Raw genomic sequence first — 7,881 nt, 5'->3', positions numbered from 1 at the left:
GCCCGCCGAACTAAAGATCGAAATGACGCGCAGTGACGTCGGGACACACGCCCGACATTACCGTGCAATATTTTACGCCAACCCGAAGTTTCTGGCTCATGTTTACTCTGCCTGATTGCCTTGAATTTTTCTAAGCGCTCTGCTGCTATAACATCTTTAATAATAGCGTCTAGCATCTTCCCTAACTGGCCTATAGTTTCCTGCTTTCTGTCTCCCTCTCTTTTTGAATAAAGGAGTTATATTCACTATTTTCCAATCTAATGGAACCTTCCCCGAATCTAGGGAATTTTGTAAAATTAAAACCAATGCATCAACTATCTCACTAGCCATTTCTTTCAAGACCTTAGGGTGAAGTCCATCCGGACCTGGGGATTTGTCAGCCCACAGCCCCAACAATTTGCTCAATACCACTTCCCTGGTGATTGTAATTTCCCCGAGTTCCTCCCTCCCTTCCATTGCCTGATTTACAGCTATTTCTGGGATGTTACTCGTGTCCTATATAGTGAAGAACAAAGCAAAATACCTGTTTAATTCATCCGCCATCTCCCTACTTTCCATTATCAATTCCCCAGGCTCCCTCTCTATAGGACCAACGTTCACTTCGTTAACTCTTTTCTTATTTAAATATCTATAGAAACTCTTACTATCCGCCTTTATATTTCTAGCTAGCTTTCTCTCATTCTCTAATTTTTCCCTCAATAATCTTTTTGTCATTCTTTGCTGTTCTTTCTATTTTTCCCAATCTTCTGACCTGCCACCCGTCTTTGTGTAGTTATATGCTTTTTCTTTAAGTTTGATACTGTCTTTAACTTCTTTGCAATAAATTCTTGGCAATAAATTCAGTTTTGCCAAGCTGCCCACATCTCAAGAACAGCTATGAAAGAAAAATACATCTGACATCTGACTATTTTTATCCAGATATTATAATTTTGTTTCAGCATGCCCTCTATTTGACTTTTATTGGTTAATGTAATCCAGACAAAAATGATCCAATTTTCAGTATTTCAGAATCGTTTTGGTGCAGTTTTCAGTACTGAGAGGTTTACTGTAAATATCAAAAGGAGACTGATTTGAACCATTCTCATATTTGAGAAAAACAATTGACCCTGAAAAATAATGCTAAGTGCCATCAGCAAAAATAGAAGTTACAGCAGACAGTCCCAGGAATTAACTGCAAAAATTCGAGAGCTGCAGCACGGGCATCTCTTAATGAAGGGCTACACTGAGCAACTGGAGTGGGACTTGGGAGAGATGCTTAAGCAGATGCAGTGCAGCTTCAGGAAGAGGCACAATCAACATATGGAACTTCAATCACTACCAGCAAATTGTTCACTGAAACAAACTAGCTCGGCTGCTACCAACAGGGGGATTCATTCATGCAACTCCCAATGAAGATCAAAGTTGGAACGTGGCTGAGCCCCAGGGGAGTAAAACAGAACAGGCACTGTCTCCAAATCAAGATCAATGGTTAGTTACTTCAGCAAAATAAATGTGAAAAACATGGGCCAGAATTTTTAGCTTGGCGGGTGGGTGGACGCCCAACCTGACCGAACGTGAAATAACGCGCGATGATGTTGGCCGAACACGCCGGAGTCAGCAGCGTGCCCGCCATCAATTAAAAGACCTATTAAGGCCATTAAGTTATCAACTGACCTTACTTTTTTACTGCCCATTCAACCCAATGGTTGGCGGGCAGGCAAAAAGGCCAAGCGGCCCTAGCATTTTTTGGAAACCTCATCCACAGGTGAGATGAGGTTTCCAAAAGCATATACAAATGAAATAAAAACTTTAACTTTTAAATTAAAAACATGTCCCTGTTCATGTGACAGAGTCACATGAGGAGACATGTTTTATTACGTTTTTCTGCTCTTTACTATTTATAAAAAAAAATCTCTTCATCTCCCAGAGACAGCTGCGATCCCGCACGCCAAGTGCAAAATTCTGCCTGTGAACAAAGAATGAGCCTAAATCAACATTTCGAATGACAAAGGGAAATTCTTCCAAATACTTAAATAAATGCCTATGATATAACATACTGAGTAATAATAGGGAGATATTGGCAGTGCAGCTTTGCAGGCAGGAGTCAGGGATTTCCGTGATAGTCAGAGAGGTTGCATTGAAACGCAGCTATCTCCCATTCGTTGAATATTGGGCCATGCATTAATTGAAACAACTTCTTCAAAAGCTTTATTTTCCTCTTTACCCCACCCTCAGTCCAGAGTCCAATCCCACCTTCTCTTTGGCTTTGGATGATGGTAACACAATCCTGAATTTCAGCTCACTGAGGACTTATATCTAAAAGTGGTGATGAGTGCTGTTAGTTTTTGGGGCTTATGTCTGCTTTTGAAAGATAAAATCAGAAGTGGCTGGGAATGATTAAATATATTCGACCCATATGTAGAGAGTCATTGGCTCATCAGCTTTTCCAGCCAACGGTAGTATTTTTATTGGCTGTATCAGTCAATGACAAGAAAGTCCAATGGTACTGGAAGGTTATGCAGGTGAAAGGTGAAATTGTGTCAAACTATGGGCTAGATTGTCCCAAATTTGCTCTAAGTGCAGTAGCAGACAGCAAAAAGTTATTTTACCCATTGGCCGCAATGGCGGGTTTTCGTGCTGTGTCATCCCATTCCTGCCTCATTAATTATGCAGCTGCAGGAAACATGCCATCTCACTTGCGGGCAGCCTCCGATTTTCCCGCCACGCCATTACCTTGCCGCTTCCTCACACAGGGCGCCATATTTAAACTGTAGCTGCACGCACACTTCTCAGTGCAAGCAGCCCAGGAGGGCACCGGTGCAGACATGGCCACAAAAGCCAAGAAGAGTGCAGCACCCCGATTCAGTGATGCATCCCTGGGATGCCTTCTGGATGCCGTGGAAGCCATCGTGATGTCCTCTACCCCTGCTCTGGCTGCAAGGAGGCCCATCAGTCTCACCACTCCGGCTTGGTAAGCGATGGCAGTGGTGATCAGTGCCAATGCTGCATACAAGACGTTGGCCATCCAGTGCAGAAAATGGATGAATGATCTCATCTGTGTCGCCAGGGTAAGACAACAATCTCATCACTCTAAATTACTCACACACTCACAAGGCCATCACATATTCATTGGCATCTCACTCACTGCCAACTCAAGCGACATCACCACTCACTCTCTCACCCACACCCTCACATCTCCATCTGGCCTCATCTCCTCTGGAAAAATGCCTCCTCAGCCCTCGCCATCTTGAGGCCAATTGCACAAATCAACATGTGCCCCCTCACACACCCTGGGATACCCCCCTTCCCAAGTACAGCTCTCGTCCTGCAGCCTCTTCCCTTTCCTGAGGCTACTTCTCCCCAAGCAAGCCCTATCCCTGCAGCCATTGAAAAGCTGCCCCCACCTTACGGCTGGTCTGGTGAGTAGAGAACTGCCCGTGAGCCCCTAAAAGTGATGTGGTGCTGCCTGTGAAGCCTGGCGCTGATGACTGCAAGTGCTGCCTGAAGCAAGGTAGACAAACAAACCTCGAAATCCCGAGCGAAGTGCAGCTCACCACGTCACTTATGCACAGTTGTGAAACACATCGATGTGCAATCACGCCGATGTGATGTGCCCTGGTGATCCAGTGTTGGTGTAGGGTGGGGCGGGGGGAGTTGGCGGGGGCTGATTCTGGTGATTATAATGAGATACTAAAGTTTTGTAATTAGGTTCCCAATGTGCAGTGACATTGACGGGTGGAGCAGACGATCACAAACTGGTTTCACGACGGTGTGAAACCAATTTTTGGCCTTCTCGCCATTTTGTCCCTCCACTTGCCCGCCATGACACCCGACGCCAATGGGCTGGAAAATTCCGGCCTAAGTCTTCAGCTGGAATTATGTGCAGGATGACAGCAGTTATTCTTTTCGTTAAAACCTAGAGGGTGATATTCTGTAAGTATTGATCCACTTGGAATGGATGAAATCTCAACCAGAATTGGCCATCATCAGACAAATAGACTTCACTTATGGATATTCAATGATTTTAGTTTAGCTGGAGTTGTATAATTAGAAGCAAACCTGCCTCAAACACTCTCCCCCAGGTGTCATATACCCCAGAACCTTTATGTGCCAGGAATCTTGGTGAGATTTTAAAGGGCATTCCTGCCCGCTGCTGGTATAAGGTTGCTGTGGTCCAGGCCAGCAGAGGAGAATGTGGGGCAGAGATGGGAGAACCCTGTTCTTTTGGCTCTCTGCTCCTTTAAGTTGTTTGTGAAATTCTAAAGGTGGAGAGTGGTAGTTGCTCCTCAGATCTGCCACTCTCTTGTTGTCGATGCTCTCATGAAAAAGGAGGTAAGACAGGTGGGCTGACAACACCCAGCAGAATTCCTGCCAATTTTGCCTCCTTTACCCAAAGCTGCTTTCTTGCCTCATTGTAGCCTGCCCTGCAATCACTGCCGACCCTACCCCTAACGCTGCTTCTTTGACTGACCCACAAGCCTGTGCTTGCTTCGTGTCATCTGCTGGCTCAGCTGCTCCCCTGTCCATTTCCATTTCTTTGTCATGGCTTCCTTTGTATTTTGTCCTGGACCTACTAGTCCTGCCTATATTAATAAAAGCAGCCCTAATGAGATTTTCATTCATCTTTATATTGAGCTGAGCGTGACAGGATATTTGTTCTTGGGATGTGAGTGTCGCTGGCAAGACCAGCATTTATTGCCTATTCCTAGTTACCCTTGAGAATTAATGTGGTGGCAAGTGCCTTCTGTGCCTTCTTGAACTGTTGCGAAAGTGGTATAGGTACACCCTCAGTGCTGTTGGAAAAGGAGGTTCCAGGCTGTTGATCAAGCTGTAGTGAAGCAATAGTGATATAGTTCCAGGTCAGGATGGTGTGTGGCTTGGAGGGGAACTTGCAGGTGGAGGGGTTCCCACTTGTCTGCTGCCCTTGTCCTTCTAGGCGGTAGAGTGAGTGGGTTTGGAAGGAGCTGTCGAAGGAGCCTTGGTGAGTTGTTATAGTGCACCTTGTAGATGATACACATTGCTGCTATTGTGAGCAAAGTGAAGTGGGGTGCTGACGAAGTAGGCTGTTTTGTTTCAGATGGTGTCAAGCATCTTGAGAGCTGTTAGGGCTGCACTCATCCAGGCAAGTGGAGAGTATTCTATCACACTCCTGACTCATACTTTGTAGATGGTGGACAGGCTTTTGGTGAGTTGCTTACCATAGAATTCCCAGCCCCTGACATGCTCTTGTAGACACAGTATATATATGGCTGGTTCAGTTCAGTTTCTGGTCAATGGTAACTCCTAGGTTGATGGTTGGATCTTCAACGATAGTAACTCTATTGGATATCAAGGGGAGATGGTTAAATTCCCTTTTGTTGGAGATGGTCATTGTTTGACATTTGTATAGCACAAGTATTACTTGCCACTTATCAACCCAAACCTAAATGTTGTCCAGGTCTTGCTGCATATGAACACAGTCTACTTCAATTTCTGAGGAGTTGCAAATGATACTGAACGTTGTGTAATCATCAGCAAACAATGCCATTCCTGACTTTATGATGGAGGGAAGGTCATTGATGAAGCAGCTGAAGATGGTTGGGCCAAGGACACTACCCTGAGGAACTCCTGCGCTGATGTCCTGGGGCTGAGATGATTGACCTCCAACAACCACAACCATCTTCTTTTGTGCATGGTTAAAATACATTTTTACTGCTCTTTGGGAGCAAGTGATTAAGTTAAAAAATGGCCTCAATAACTGCAATGTGGATAGAGGAGGAGGAAGGCTGGCAGTAATTCATTAAATAAATAAATTTCTGCTCTGCACACATGCACTCAGGTTTCAGCATCATCCATCCAGCTTTCCATTCAATAAATCTGCTTCAATACATGCAATAGCAGGACCACACCAACTGATTTAATTAAATAAGTGCGCTCTGAATGCACGCAGCCGGGCTTCAGAGTGAGTATGCCAACTGCAAAGTAAAGAATTAAATAAATCGCAAAGGAATGGATACAAACAGGATCCAAGGATAACAGTATGGTTAGTGATTTGTTAGTTAATGAATTAATTCAGTCATTTCCCGTTACTATCCCCACCCATATCCAGTCCTTTATAAAACGTTCTTCCAATCTTCAACGCAACAGGAGAACCATTACTATAATGCTAAAATCACCTGGTCCTCGGTAGTTACCCTGTACATGACAGTCTATTAATAAAAATATAGGTGAATGTTTCCAATGTAACAATATAATAATGTTTATGGGGATTTACCTGGAAATGTTCCAACAGTTATTCTGAAAGTTATTACAGGCTTCATAGAGACTGTGGTCTTTTGGCTTTTTTGTTCTTTCTAGTAATAAGGATTTTATGTCGTCTATTTTTAGTTCAGTTTTGACAAACAAACTGAAATAAAGGATCAGGTATATTTATACATATCATTATAATTATATGTCATTAAAATGACAATTTTAGACATTTTAAACAATGTGCACACCTGGGAGAAGTGTCATTCTGATGTGTTGTTTTTGTTTTGCTCTTTGATTGCATCTTTATAGGGTTACATAGGCTGGAATCTTACTGAGGTGACAGGGGTCTTGGCTGCCATCTGCAGAACCGATAAGAGCCCCGTGTCACCTCTTTCCAGAAAGGCCGGCTGCATTATCTGTCACTCAGGGACTTAACAGGCCTGCGGCTGGCTCCTCAGGGAGATCGCTGACAGTTCTAAAAACATTGAAAATAGAAGAAAAAAAAAATCCTTAACATGTCCCCCTCATGTGACATTGTCACATGAGATGGGACATGTTCATAATTTACACTAAAACTTTATTAAACTTTTTAAATCCCTACATGAAACCTCATCCCGCCGGTGGATGGGGTTTCTTGTATTATCAGAAGCCCGCTGGGGCTCCTGGCCTGCCCCCCAACCTTAAGGTTGGACGGGCAGGTCCTTTAATTGTTTTAATGATCCTGTCAATGGCCTCAATTGGCCATTGACAGGTCAGCAGGCCCGCAGCTGATTTTGCTGCACCCCCGCCTTCCTGAAGATTTAAATGGGGCTGGATGACATCAGGGGATCCCCCCGACATCACCCCATGTCACTTTGCACGTCGGTGAGTGGGCCCCACTGCCTGCTTGCCGACGGCAAAATTCAGCCCATTGCTGACTTTAAACAGACCCTATTTTCACTGCAGTAAGGACCTTATCCCGCAGTGTGTGACTTAGGTTTTTTTAGAGTAGATGTAAATGCTTGTAAAGGGCAGTTAAGGTATATAGAACTCTCAAGATATCAAGTTATTTAAATTTTGAAAAAAAGTCTGCCTGTTTCTGTGAGTTGAAAAAAATCTGTGCTTGCAGTATCAAAAGCTATTTGTTGACGTAACCTTAAGTGCTATCATCATTGCATTATTACTGCCTGAGTGCTTACACAACCTGTCATTATCACAGTCAGGGGCTGTAAATTCACAGTTGGATTGACAGGTCCAAGAGGATTAACGGATTAGCTGCTTTTGATGTAAGGTTATGAATACAAATGTTTGTTTCTATATAGGATTAAGTACTTGAGGGAATTTAAATGTATTGAATGGGCTATTATCAATGAGAATTTTTTTTAATACAATGAAGGCTGTAATAGATACTTAGAACTTTATTTTCTTTTATCTCAGCATGTCTCCTGAGGTCTGTCCATCATGGATACTGGGTGAGTTGGCATGGAGGGTGTCAGGGTAAAGGGCGATAGTGGGGGCATGGGTTGACATTAAGCAGGCATAGGAGCTGTAAGGTACCATGGGGATGATCAAGGGGTTCATGAGTTGGCATTAAGTTGATAGAAAGATTATAAAGGGGCATGGTTTGGCATGGCTAGTATGGAGGGTATGGGGCCATTGGGGGTGGGTGGTGGCCATGGGTTGGCATGGATGGGG

The sequence above is a fragment of the Cetorhinus maximus genome, chromosome 1 (genome assembly GCF_964194155.1).
Source record: "Cetorhinus maximus chromosome 1, sCetMax3.hap1.1, whole genome shotgun sequence".
NCBI lineage: Eukaryota > Metazoa > Chordata > Chondrichthyes > Lamniformes > Cetorhinidae > Cetorhinus > Cetorhinus maximus.
The sequence above is the reverse complement of the archived record's forward strand: the minus strand, read 5'-3'. Positions refer to the sequence as shown.